A 14,191-nucleotide genomic window follows, 5' to 3' on the forward strand; every position below is an offset into this window, starting at 1 on the left:
GGACAACAGGAATGCTCAGCAGGGAGGCTGTGCAATAGCATCTTATCTTAAAAAACCCCAAACCATACAAAGGAAGAGGATCCCGGCACAGGGAAATCAGAGGATGCATGTTTGCTTTGTGATTGCAAGAGTACACATCTCTCATAGGCAGCAGCTGGATCTGTTTTAGCAAAGCCCCTCTCTGAAAACCTGCCCCTTCTGTTTAGGAACCCCACAGCTCCTGTTCCCAAAGACAGGATGGGGGTTACTATTTGTGTTTGTACAGTACCCAGAGGAACAACACTGATTTTCACTGGGAACATCTCTGGGCATGACTTCAAAATATATTTAAGCACTGAACAGAGAGGCTGTGGAGTTACAGGAGAGAAAACAGGGAAGTCCACAGCAGCCCTTCACTTGCCCCTCTGGGAGATCAATTAGGATTGACCAAATTGTGTGCCAGGGAAGGTAGAAGGGAGATAAGTTTTTTCAAAATTGCACAAGATATTATTTAGAAGCTGTAAACTTGAAGGCAGTGCTAAAAAGAGCAGCATGTCATACAATGAAAAGAGTTAGGATGTTGCCTACAGTAAGATGTTAAAAAAGTCAAAACAAAATCAGGGATCAGACACTTGTGCTGCACTTCAAAGCTACAACAACAAATACTAACAGGGTTATATAACCTTCTGCTTCAGGATTTAAAGTAATCTCTATGATAAAATTAATATAAAGGTCAGATTAACCAGTTTCTGCCCACCCCACTCTCTCCCAAGGCAACTGAGTATAGTGCTCAGAAGATTTTCAAACTGCTGGGAGGTAACTCACTAAATCTTTTCACAGCATGCTCTGGGTCTGATTGGAAGTGGGATTTCAGCCCATGCATCATTTAGCTGCTTTTGCAATTTTTATCTGAGTTGCTCTCCACTCTGAGACCACATCTGGCAATATCTACAAACTCTCCCTACTCATGAAAATGTGATGAATACCAGGGCTTGCCAAGAAGATTCATATTAAATCTAACAGCTTTATAATAGTCAATAACCCACCTGTCAGGTCCAAGCATTTTATTAAAGACCGTACTAATGGCTTTTTTCTAATATTACAATATTGAATTCTGTAGGTGGGCTGCTCTGTGAAAAAAAGAGAATGTCACCTTTTCTATTTTTGTAGGTAAATAAATACATATATGCACAGGAGAAATCTACATTAGTTCATTACACATTCTTGAAACATCATGAGTCTCCCGACACACACAGTGGCATTTATTCTCCTCCATGCAGTTTGATTTCTGGACTGCCTCCCCACATTTCCCTCTCTGCTGAATCTGGTCTGGGACAATCCCCTACTGAAATTGCTCTGTTTCACTCACCGTCAAAAAATCTTTCCCCCTGCTTCCTTTCCAATAGGGTAGGACTACTAACACCAGCTGCTGACTGCATGCTCCTTTGAAGCATCTTGAAGTTGTGACAGTCAGTGAGACAAGCATGGGATGGGCACAGCTGGAATCTGATTCAGCTGGACTATTCATTACAGGGACAAAAAGCCAAATGCCATAATTTAGGCAGCAACACCTTGCTCTACATCCTAACCTAGTCTCTCATCCCAGCACCTAATCTCATATCACTGTCCAACACAGGTAATTCCTTCCATCTCTGACTCTTCCTGGTAAAAAAACATCTTGTCCTCCCTTGAGATTGCATTGCAGACTTCAGCTTCCCCAAAAGGCTCAGATTTCTCCCCAACAGGCATCCCAGAAAAGGAGGAATCACTTGGCTCACAAACACCACAATACCCCTCATTGTGCTCATAAACAGAACAACTGCTCCCTGCAAACCCAGGACAAAGAAGTTCCTACCTTAATCTCTGCTTGTTTTGCAGGCAGCAGGCCAAAGACTCAGCCACTGGACTCTCAGCATGGACTTGCACTCTCCCACACCACCAGAAGCAAGAGGAAATGCAGCTGCTCTTGAACTCCCTCACTGTGATTAAAGGCTCACTCAACCTGCACAATTCCTGAAGGAGACAAGTACATACTCCCACAGACTCATCAGCTTCCTAAGTTATTCCCCAGCACATGCTGCCTCCCAGCACCCTCACCATGGCTAGGGCCAAGGCTTCAGTGGGTGATATGGGTGGGCACCACAGGTGGAGGAGACCCAGCTGAAGCTGGAATAGGCAAGTAGGGTTTATCAACGCCGTGGTGCCCTGATAATTTGCTACACATGGTGCACAAGCTTGGTACAGCTTGGACATTTTATTCTGAAGCCTAAATATGGCTTCTGCATCATCTCTTGCTAAAGCTTACAGCTGGAGCAGAAAAATAGTGGCTGGTGTCCAGGAGACCATCTTTGCTGTGGTGGTGGGTGGGTCCTGCCATTTTCCCAAAGCAAATTCTTGCTACAGACTGGCACCTAGGCCAATATGAGTGGCTCCTCCTGGCAAAACCATACTTTTTCTATGTAATAAAATGATTACTTCTGTATTTTTGCTGATGGCCAGAGAGTTTTTGCCCATTTGCACTAGACACAGAGAGCATGTAAGGATGAGCAACAGCAACTAGAGAAATTAGTCATGCATGGAACATGAATAGTAAAAAGAAAAAAAATGCCAAGAACATTTTTGATGCTACAAAGGTGTGAGTCCTGCCAGCCCCTTCTTCTTTGCTCCCTGTGGAGTCACATTCTTCCACATGTTTTGCAGAAATAGCCCATTTTGAGGGGAATAAGATCAGAGAAGGAGATGTCTTTTATTGCAAGTTGCAGCTGAGCCCTGCTAAATACTGCAAGCAATGGTCCCAAATTGTCTCCCTGACTGACCCCAATGTGAATAGCTTGTCTGACACAGGGCTCATTTGGAAATGCAGGTGCTGAAACCAGGCAGGAACACTAAAGGTTATGGTTCCCAAGCCAACAACAGGAAGAGAAAGTGCCACCTGACACAGCCCTTCAGGATGCTACCCAAAAACTGGCAGAAGGAAGCCTGCATGTTCTTCTGTAGGTACATGTGCACCTATGTAGGTGAGTATAGGCACATATGTGTGTGGGCACATGATTCTCTTGTGTTACTGTGAGCAGTGTGAAAAACACCAAGCTTTTGAGCCATCAGTGCCAAGGAACAGAGCTGTTCACTCTGCAAGTGCCTAGGGAGGGACACAGGGGACAGATCCCTGTCCATTTCCTCAGGTGCCCTCTCCAGCCAACAGCAAAATGGAGACCTCTCCACAGGGAGGCTTCCAACAGAACCAGAGAATATATGGACTAAATACAGGCTAAGGCTCCTTTTCCACTCCTCCCCCTAAACACAACAACATAAGGTTTAACTGAGGGCAAGCCTCCTCCTTGTGATGCAGTCCTGACCCCAGAAGCAGCTGTGTCTGGATGAAAGGCAGATGTTTGCTCCAGCCAGCTGGGGTCAGTGATTCAAAACAGCTGCCCACTGCCAGCAGAGTCCACGGGAGTGAGCAGAGCAAACCTCCACAACAAAAAACTAGCAAAAATATTCAATGAGTAGATTTCACAAGGCTCCCAGCAAACCTTGTTGCTGTGCTGGTTCTGCCCTGCTTTTGGTGGGAGCAGCACGCTGTGTCCTGCTTCTGTCTTTAAGAGGTGGAAGTGGTCGGAGTGGATTTCCTCATTTGTATTCCCACTCAGAAGCAAAAAGCAGATCTGTTCTTCTGCATTCACATCAGGTACCCAGCCAAACAACTCTGTGCCCTTTAGATGGATTAATCTACCTGCTCCCAGCATCGCTCTCCAATTCCCCCTCTGCCTGAGCTATGTGGTATTCCTCATCATGCCAGAGGAGTTGTTCCCACTTCCTTTCTGGTCTGAGCACTCACTGGACTGCAGGACACAAGACAAAGCAAAGAGCTGAGCTGGTGCTGGAGATCTTTTTCCTGATGCAGCAGCAAGATTTGCTGGCAGCATGCTCCCAGGCCACCCAGCCCTTAGCTAATCAGCATGGCATGCTCCTTTCTTCTCCACTTCCAAAAGCTAATGACAAATGAGCCATCAAAACTTACAGGAAAATTTTGAATTCATTATGCAGCAACTAAATTTTTCCTTGTTGTAACACTATATAGAGAGAATAATTATTTCTGAAAGGCCTTTTCATACTCCATGGAGTATTAAATAGGCAACACTGGATTTCCCTTAGTTGAAATTACTTCCTCTGTCAAGGTAAACCCTATGCTCAGCCCCCCTCCATCTCATCCTCATTTTGCTGGCTTTAGCAGACTGCTTCTCCCTAAATGACTGAACTTGACCACTGTAACTAAATCAATCATCCATCTAGAGGTGGATACCTGCATTTATTTATCAGGACTGCTGTAGATAATGGGTCATTAAAAATTACACTTTTCAAACCACAGGCATCGTGAGCCTGGCTGACAAAGAATGAGCTTTTAGATAAGAAAGAAGGCTTAGGCGGGTCAATTAGGTTAAACTGGCTTGGATCATCATCCTCTGATACACAGGCTTTATTCAAGCCTGCAGTTGGAGACAATAGCTTATCTTCACCTCAGCACAATTATTTTTAAAATGTGGCTGCACAATTTGGGGATTGCCAACACATGATATCCACTACCCACAAATCTGAGATTATCAAACATTTGAGCCATCAGATTACAAAGGCAAAGGTCATTTTGAAGAAAAGATAGGGAGGACAAAACCACTGTTCTTCTGTCAAGCTACACTCAAGCCTCTGCAGAGCATGACTGGCTTGTGAAATAAAACACTGCAGATCTGAAAGGAGCCAGTCAGCCGTGAGTTACCTGAGCCCTGCAGCTGAGCCCTTCCTCTCAGCACTCAGATGGGTTTCCCTAGCCTGAAAATGTTTCTGCGCTCCAGCAATATCACAATGCAATCTCCTGTTACGAGCATTTGCTCTGGGGAAGGAGAGAGAAACCCTTCTTAAGTCCTTCTCAAACAGATTTTCTCATCTGTCTTTCTAGACATCTGTTTCTAAGTAAAGGGGAAAAAAATACGTTTGCAATGAAACTGGCCACTGAGCCCAAAGCCAACAAGCTGCTCATATGGTTCTCTGTTCGCCAGTGCAGTCCCACAGCCCTTTCTTTGACAAGAGCTGCAGGAGTAGGGTTTCTCCTTGTTTTCCTACTGTCCATCATCTGGTTTTGTTGGTGGGTGCCTCGCTGCCCCTCCTCTTCCCTGCTGAGCCACGCATCCTTGCTCTATGAAATCTGGCAAGTGCATTGCTGATGATTTGCTGTGCCCCTTGGTTTCCAAACACCTGAGGCCAGCCCTTAGGTATTTCAGACAAGAGGGAAGCATCCAGAATGAGTACACAGCACCTGGTGATCATCAGCATTTTTCTTGCGCTGTTGCTCTCACACCTCATCTTTGTGTGACAGGATTTGTAAGAAAAGCATGGGAACTGGGAGCTCTCGAATCCCTGCCTCATTTCTGCTCCCTGCTTGCCATTTGGCTTGGAGCAAGATATTCATAACCTTACACATCCACTCCTGAAGGTATCACGAAGACTCATCAGACATCTATGCTTATAAATAATGGCTTCTACACACAGTATCCTGTGGTTTGCAGTCAGCACAACAGTGAGCTTGGAAAGGGCAAGACAGCCCTTCTGATACATCCAAGGAATCCTGAGGACCACTGCAAAGATGCCTTCCAAATAAACCCTGTCCTTGGAAGGAGACTCCAGGATGGATTAGGAGAGATTCCCATGGTTTTCTTTTATTCATGACGTTCCCTCCTCTGCCCCATTTCTTACATGCTCTTTTAATATTGGAGGGAAAAAAAGATTGCAAAAATCCCTCTTTTTTTTTTCTTTTTTTTTTTTTTTTGTCACTAGAAAGTGCAAAAATTTGTTGAGATCCTCTCCCTATTTAATTCATCCCAAATATACACACATATTGTAAAGATCAGAACATGAGGAAAAAAAAAAAGCCTTTTTTATAGAGGAAGCATGCATTCATAGAACAAATTTTCTGTAACAAATGTCTGTCTTTTAACCATATATTTTATAATCTGTCAGATACATCTTACATGTATGTGCAATAGTCACACATTTACAAAGAGAGAAAATGCATGCATTTTTTTACCCACATTTAGCCTGAAGTGGCTTCATTATTTATTACTTCAGTTTGCTGCTGCTGAGATTGAGAGCTGGAGAAAGGGAAGCCTCCAAGCAGGGATCATGGGAATATAAAGGGAATTGGCACTCACAAGTTGCTGAGAATATCTTGGGCTTGTGGCCTCATTTTGACTCCTATCAATGCCAAGTGTAAAATAATAGTCTGATTCAGAGCTAAATACCATCTAGATTTCCCACTGAGTCCATTAATTCTCTTCTTTTATTGTGGCAGAAAGCATTAAATACCTCAGATTAGAATCAGGGTTTCATGCAGGATCTGTATTCCAATTACACAGCATCCTTTCCCAATTCAAGACATTGTATTGATTTGTTTGGGGGTAGGGGGGATTATTTTTTTCTTCTGCCAACTTAAAAGAGCAATTTATCCCTTCTTTCTTTTTAGATCAAATTGCAGATGTTTTTGTCAAGCTGCCTCCTATCAGAACTGGTGCAAGAGCAGGAGAGTGGTTGCTCATGAAGGAATATGTAAGCTGTGGACCGGTATTCTCTGGTCAAATCACCTCTCTACAATCCTTGAGGATTATCACCCCAAAGAGTTGCAAAGTGACACCTGCTAGGCACTTTCTAGCTAATCATTTGAGGCTCTTCTGTTTCTGCTGAAGTTTTGGCAGGCAGCCTGTAAAGTGTGACTCTGAGCTGTATTTCTACAATATATGCTTCTAGAAATGAGACAAACTGCTTTTTCTAGCCAGTGCAAGAGACATTTGCCTCTCTACCACCATGAAAACAATATTAAGCACTGCTCAGCGCTGCTTTCTGAAGACATTTCTGTCACTGATCAGCAGAATTTAATAACATCCAGATTTAATCCCTCAGACTCGAGCTGGGCTCCCAGCAGAGGCACAGGGTGTATCAAGGGGGTATTTTGAAATTCAAGTTCTCTCACAGGCAAGCGAGCAGCTGGAGCTATTCTGGGTTGAAATATTCAGCCAGGGCCAGATGAACAGATTTGACAGGACAGTGGCAAATTCTGCTTTAAAGTTTACTTTTTTTCACTTGGTGATTCACTCTTGTTAGAAGCCCAGAAAAGAATTCCCTAATCAATCCTTTCTTTTTCTCCTTTCATTGGGGTTTCATTTGAGAAACGCAAGGAAAAGGACTAGTTTGGCTGAAAGATGAGCAGTCTAGATGATGCTCAGAATGTCAAGAAAAAGCACCTTCGGGGTGCACATCACCAGTTTCTGTGAGGGGGCATCATTCTGCAGCATCAATGAACTTCCCAGCAGATGGGAAGTTGCTCTGAGTTGCGTAGAACAGCAGACTCACCTTTCCAGGCTTTGCGGTCCTCGCTGGGAGCTGAACACCTCTGAAGTTGGTCAATGCACTCAGTGTTGTCCCAGGCTCCTAAGCTGGGTGCTTCCAGTGATGGTGAGAGCCCTCCATGTCTCCTGTTCTGCTTCATCCTTCTCTGCTCAGCTACAAAATAAATAAATAAAATAAGCCATCTTGACCCCAAAGTAATTCAATAAGACAAATGGCCATTAGCTACTCTTCATAAAATTGTTTCTGACTTGTGATGGAGGAAGCTTGCTAAGGTGGGTGGAAAGAAATATATGGTTATGCTGAATTATTCACAGAGATTTGCATAAAGCCCAATATATATGTTACCAAAAGTTGATCCTATAGGACAGATGGTATCCTGTCCCTACTTTATTTTTTGCCCTGTCACTTTGCCCCACAGCATCCTCTCTCCAGCCTTCATCTTGCAGTCTGTTCTCTACTCGCTGCTTCCAAAGTTATGTTTGCTCTCTTCTCTGTTCTCTCTTCAGCCCTTCCAAATACTGACCACTCCTCAGCATTCGCTGTCAGCTCCCAGCTGAACATCCTCACCCAAACCTCAGTTTCTCCAGCCTTTCAGGTGACCCTGCTTTGTGCCATGGTCCTGTTCTTACAGCCATCTTATTGCTCAATGCACCTCACCTAAACAAGGAGCGTTTGCCAGGTTGGATGGGACTTCACCTCACCTGCAGCATACTGTGGGAGCTCTGGAGAAACATCTCTCTTCACCTCAATGAATATATAAATAAATTCCAGAGTGGTGCTTTTTCAAAGTTTATTTTAACAGTGAAATAGTTTGCAAAACTAACACTCTGAGCCAAGCAATGGTTGCTCCTTCTCACTCCTTACCCTGTAATAGGTGCCCTGCTGGCAAGAGCCCTCAGTCTTGGGTACAGTGCAGAGTCTTGTACCCTTTCTCCCCACAGCTGAAGATCCTTGGCAGAGAGAGCAGAGCCTGATGTCCTTTTCGGCTTGAAAACAGGTTTCCTGGGGAAGGTAGTCCAGTCCACAGGCTATTTTTATGGGAAAGAGAAGAGTAACTAGAGAAGAATAAGACAAGAACACCTCCAAGGTATCATCTGAGGAAGATGTATTTTTACCTGAAAATATTATCTGATTTTTTTTAAAAAAAACACACTATTTTGGTATTTTTTCCTTATTTTTGGCAATCTTAAAGCCTACCTTAGACACCTCTTCCCTTTTTAAGAGTGGTTTGATAAAGTCATGTCAGAACTTCAACATCCTTTGAACTTAAACTAGAGATGCCAAGAACCTACCTCAGCTGTCCTTCACTAGCCATATTACTTAATTATTCTTATAGGAGTGAAGTGACTTCTGATCACTCAGAAATAAGCAAGGCTGTAGGTTTGGTTGGCAGAAATAGTTTATCCTTGTTTCCAAAACAAATAAGCAAATCTGCATACCTTTTCCTTAACAGCTCTGAGCCAGAAGTTCAGCTGATAGCAGTTGGTACAACTCCATGGTTTTCACTGGAGCTGAGACAATTCCCAGTGGCTGAGTAATGAATTGTCATGAGTCAATGAGGAGTGGCCAAAGAAACATTTGGTTTCAGTAACGTAAGATTACAAATGATGGATCCTAGTCTGGAATTTTTTTTTTTTTTCACTTTTGGTCTCCACCATATGTGGGTAGGGATATTTTAGTCGTAGGTTGCCGGGCTTTTACAACCATTTATTTTTTTCCTTATGACCTTGTTTCACCTGCAGATAACAGTCCCTGGAAATTCTCCCCCAAAGAAATACCAAATTCAGCACTCAAACTTATCTCAGCAGTAGATGGCACTGCGGGGACTGAAACCTGAAAGGGAAAAACCAAGACTCAAATTTTGCTCTCAGAAAGGACTGTCAGGATTATAATTGCTATAAAATATCCCATACATGCTACAGGTTACCCTAATAAGCATGTATTGATTATAAATTTTTTCCATAATTGCAATTTTAATGTGTGGAGTTTCTAAGGGCTTTGCACATGCTCTGTTGTGAAAGAAAAATGTTGCCTGACTGCAAGCAAATGTGAAGCCTACCAGCAATTAAATTTTGATTTTTGTATTATTTATCACAACACATACCTTACAGTTAAGCTTTTTTGGAGTGTTTATCTGGCTTAAAAGGTAATGAAGGAGCTTTCTATTGTGAAAAGCATTTGATTTATAGCCTGCAAAATATTCTTGCTCTTACATAACAGGATTATACTGAGTTCTTTTCTAGGCCTAATCTCTTTTAGGTATTGTTATAGAATGCTGTTATACTTTCTTTAAGGCATGAACATGTGTAAAAGTCAGATGGACAGAAGCTGTTAATTGAATGTGCTGTATCTCTTTGAGAAAAGCTGAGAGAAAGAAGGTTTCCCATTATCTATTCCCACAGAAAACAAGGTGGCTTCCCATTATAAAGGTGGGCTCATTCCCACCCTCACAAGAGACCTCCATTTGATTTTAGATTTAAGTGATTCACCATCACCTGGTTTTTAGAGCAAGCCTTTCCCACAGCTCAGCTCCACACCTGCAAGATCCATTTCCATCAGTGTGGGTCATTTTGGGGATGTGCTTGCTGCCAGCAAGTCTCTGAAGGGCAAGAGGCAGATTTGGAGCCGGTGGTGGAGTTACAAAGACCATCACGGCAGAGGGCTCACTCCTTGTGAGTGCAGCTCCCCTGTCAGGAGCAAATGCTAAAAGGCTTCTGGTGGGGTAGCATCGACATCCCAGGCCACCACCTTTGTCTCCTGCACCTTCTGCCTCAGTACAGCAGATAATGGCTTTCCAGGGGGAGATTTCAAACCACAATGGCCAAACCTGTGAAGGCCCAGGGTTGAACTGACAGACCTTTACAGCTGAGGAAGCTTGGAATCTGCAACTGCCATTAAGGTGATTGCTCTAGCACATCTCACTTCAAGGATGCTCTTCCATTCTTCTCCTTTCCAGGGGATTTTGGGCTTTGGGGCAGGCAGCTAACACCTCCATTTGAACCTAAGAGCCTCAAGTCCAAGGAGGAGCATATGCCTCCTTTGCAAAACCATACACAAAAGGAGAAGAAAGGATAAATGTACTTCTCTGTGTCCCAATTGTCTGTGTAAGTATCAGGCTGTACTAGTTTTTGGTAAGCAAGCGTTTGCTTAGCATTTGCTGAGGTGGGGTAAAAGATTAAAAAACTGGGAGAAAGTACTTCCTCATATATAAAAATTAAAAAGAATATTGAGCAAGACATTTCTTCTGCGGCACAACCCTGCCTGCATTTTCAGCTGCAACATGTGTGAAAACATAAAAAGCACCACTCAGGGCAAACTTTTCCAAAATAAAATAATCTTATAAAATATGCACTGCAACAAAAGGAAATTAAAGCAGTGTGCTTGCTAATGATGTGTGTGCCAGCAGCTCGCTTTGCTAGGTGCTGCTTGCAGAAATCACAGGAAGATAAACAGAAAGCATTGTTGCAGGGATTAATCCTGCACTGACCAGGGGTTAACTGGGCATCCCACATGCACTCACCAGCACCATTAGGCTGAACACCAGTTTTGGGGTTGCTCATCTCGTGCCTACACCAATGTTATCCATCCCTTTGATGCTCATACTCATTTCTGAGGAATCGAAGGGCTGCTCAGGGAGGTGGGACATTTTTATACCAGCTAGGACATCCAAAGGGGACATTTTATTCTTTCTTCTATTTTTTTTTTGTTTTTCAGTCTGTGAGCTCCGGAAATTGGGAAAGAGGCATTCTTGTCTTACAAACATTGCTGTTATTTAACTAAAAAAAAAGAGGCAAAACAAATCACCAAACATCATTCTGAGCACACACTGGTAACTTTTGTCACCATGCCAGCATGATTAAAAAAACTCAACAGAAATTACCTCTGAAAATAACTTACCATTTCCTCTTCAATCTTTTCATCTCCTTTCACTTTGTTTTGGTTGAAAAGCAACAATAGAATGTCAGAGGTGGGAGGAAAGACATTTTCGTGACAGAATTGTGGAATATGCAATGGCTTGGGGAAAAACACCTAGCCAGTCTCATTTCTATTCAGTAACTCAGTAGGCTTTCCTATTTTTATGTACACATATACATGTACAGATGTGCAGGTGGTGCCAGGATAATTTTATCTGCATTTACAGAGCATTTCCTACTTTGCCTTTGTCATCCTTGTTGTTTATAAATAACAATCATTATCCCAAATTTTCATCTGAGCAGCAGATCATGCCAGGAATGTAAAGATGATGGCAACTGGTTTACCTGTGATCTTAAAATAAAAACTGAAGTGTTCTGCCCTTGAATTGTGTCGTGTTGGAAGAAGAAAAAGAGTGTTGTTGCCTTGTTTCGGATTTGGATTTCCCCTGCTTCCAAAGGAATAAAGGGACTGAAGCATTAAAGGCAGCTGGGTAGCATGCATTACTGTTGTTGTTCTCAAAGAACAAAGCCTTTCTGTTAAGAGATTTTAATGTGTTTTACCTGCTTCCATCCATCTCCCACTCTCTTGTTCCTCTGCCTGCCCTAAAATTTCACAGCAGTACCTTACGCAGAGGGAGCTTCACTAAATGTCATTTCAGAGTGGATAAACTCAGCCAAGATCTGGAGCAACACATGGGGCTTCCAGGTGTGGAGATTCAATCACTTCTTTTGCACCAGTTTGTCAGACTAAAACCAAACCAAGTGCCAAAACATGAACTTGCAAGTCTTCATATATATATGTATATGTAAATATTTATTATAGGTATATTTACATATCATATGTAATATATTACAATATTTGTAATTTATCTTTACATATTATATGTAATTTATCTATACATATTGTTATATGTATTTGTAATTTATCTTTACATATTATATCTATATTATAATAGATATTATTTATCTATACATATTATATTATATTACAATATTTGTAACATATAATATAAATTTTACTTTATCTTTTAATAGTGAACACAGTTTTAAGGTTAGCAGCAATCTAAACCCAAAAATTTTAATTTCATGGTGCCCTGGACAGAAGAAAATGAGTGTGAAACCTTTCCTTTTTTATTTACAAAATTCTACCCTTGGAAAATTCTTTTTTATTTTAGTGGGGTTATTCCTGATTTACAGAAGGAGAGGGAGGTAGCAGAATGTCCAGGGTGGGTGTCCCTGGTGGGGGTTTCCTTACTGTTCATGGCACATCTTCTCTATGGAGCAGTAGGGAAATGGAAGGGAACAATTTACTATATGGGGAAACAAACGTAGCTAACGACTTTGAATTTGCTGGCAGATGTTTTGGTGATGTCATTTTTATTTCTGGTGATCTCCTTTACAGAATTTTATCCGTGACTGTTCACATGCATCCACTCCATCCCATTGGTAATTGTGATTCAAGGTGACTTCAGCACAAATCAAATCACTTCCAGCAGCACAGTCTGGAGAGTTTAGCAGTGTTGGGCCAGATGTTGGTGCAGGTATGACACTAACAGCTGTGAGACCCCCAAATCTAGCAGAACTCCTGGAAAAAGTGTTGTGATCTCAGCATGAGTGCTGGCAAACACAGAGCAAGAGATATTCTCATAACCCACCACTACTCTGTCCTCATGACTCATCTTGTTACCCCTTTGATGGGAACTGCTCGAGAGGAGCCAAGACAAATGAAGAGGATCTAATTCCTAAAAACAAAACCAGAGTAATGTGCTAAGCAGCGCTTAAGCACTTAGAAATCCTTTTCCAGATCCATACGTGCCCAGCTAAAGAACAAGCAGAGTTTAGCCAGGCCATAGGTGCAGTACTGAAAAAGCCCAAACTTTGGGACTGGCAGACTCAAAAGTAATTGCTTATGGCACCTGAGCCCACAGCTCCACACACGCAGGGCATCCCTGCACTGCCCAGCCCAGCTGTGGTGCAGCCAGAGGGTAGCCCTCACACTGATAAGGAGCGAGATACCAGCTGAAACAGTCCACCCCAGACCTGGAAAGGCAACATCTTCAATATATTTTATCCACAAAAATATGATAAATGTGTCAATTTAGGAATTAGCAACAATTCAAGGTGGAGACACAAGCAAAGAAGGTAGACAGATTTCACAGTGCCCAACCCATGGTCCTGTCCCACAGACTCACTTATAAGAGCAGACAGGACTCTCCTCTGCCTTGAATGAATTCAGCTTTTGCTGACAGTGAATGGGGGTTTTATCATTGATAAGAAACAGCAATATAGCTACATCACTGTACATCAGTTTTTAGTAATCTTGCTCCTGCTGGACTCAAGTGCAGGTCCTCTCCATCTTATTTCCACAAGCATTGAAAGGTAGTCAGGAGGTCAGGGCTCTTTTAGCTCTGACCAGCTATTACAGGACCTAACCACCTAACTCACAGACTTCTGCAGATCCAATTTTACATAAAATGAATAGCAAAACGCTGAGCCTTTGTCTTACCCATTTGCCTCGTTTCCTCATGTGCCTGCCTCTGTAACAGAGCAGGGGATAATACACCTTTCCTGCATCCATCCCGTGCTGGCTCTCATGGCTCTTGCCCAGCCTATCTAACAATCCTGGCACCCGGCCTCCCCTTCGCTACAGTGGCCTCTTTTGTCACTTGTCAGCTAATTAGACCTCGCAGGCACACTACCAGTGTGGGCAGACAACAAGGCCTAGAACAATTACAGTTTTTATTTAAAAAAAAAAAAAAAAAAGCTACCAGATGTTTACTGAGTCTTTTCCAAAGGGATTTAATGGCAGCCTCAGCATGCTCCCAACAGAACAGCATCTGCAAGTCTCCGAACAATGTGATTTCATTAATTCCCCAACAGGCTCAGGTTTCTACCTGGGGCCCAGA

The sequence above is a fragment of the Sylvia atricapilla genome, chromosome 4 (genome assembly GCF_009819655.1).
Source record: "Sylvia atricapilla isolate bSylAtr1 chromosome 4, bSylAtr1.pri, whole genome shotgun sequence".
NCBI lineage: Eukaryota > Metazoa > Chordata > Aves > Passeriformes > Sylviidae > Sylvia > Sylvia atricapilla.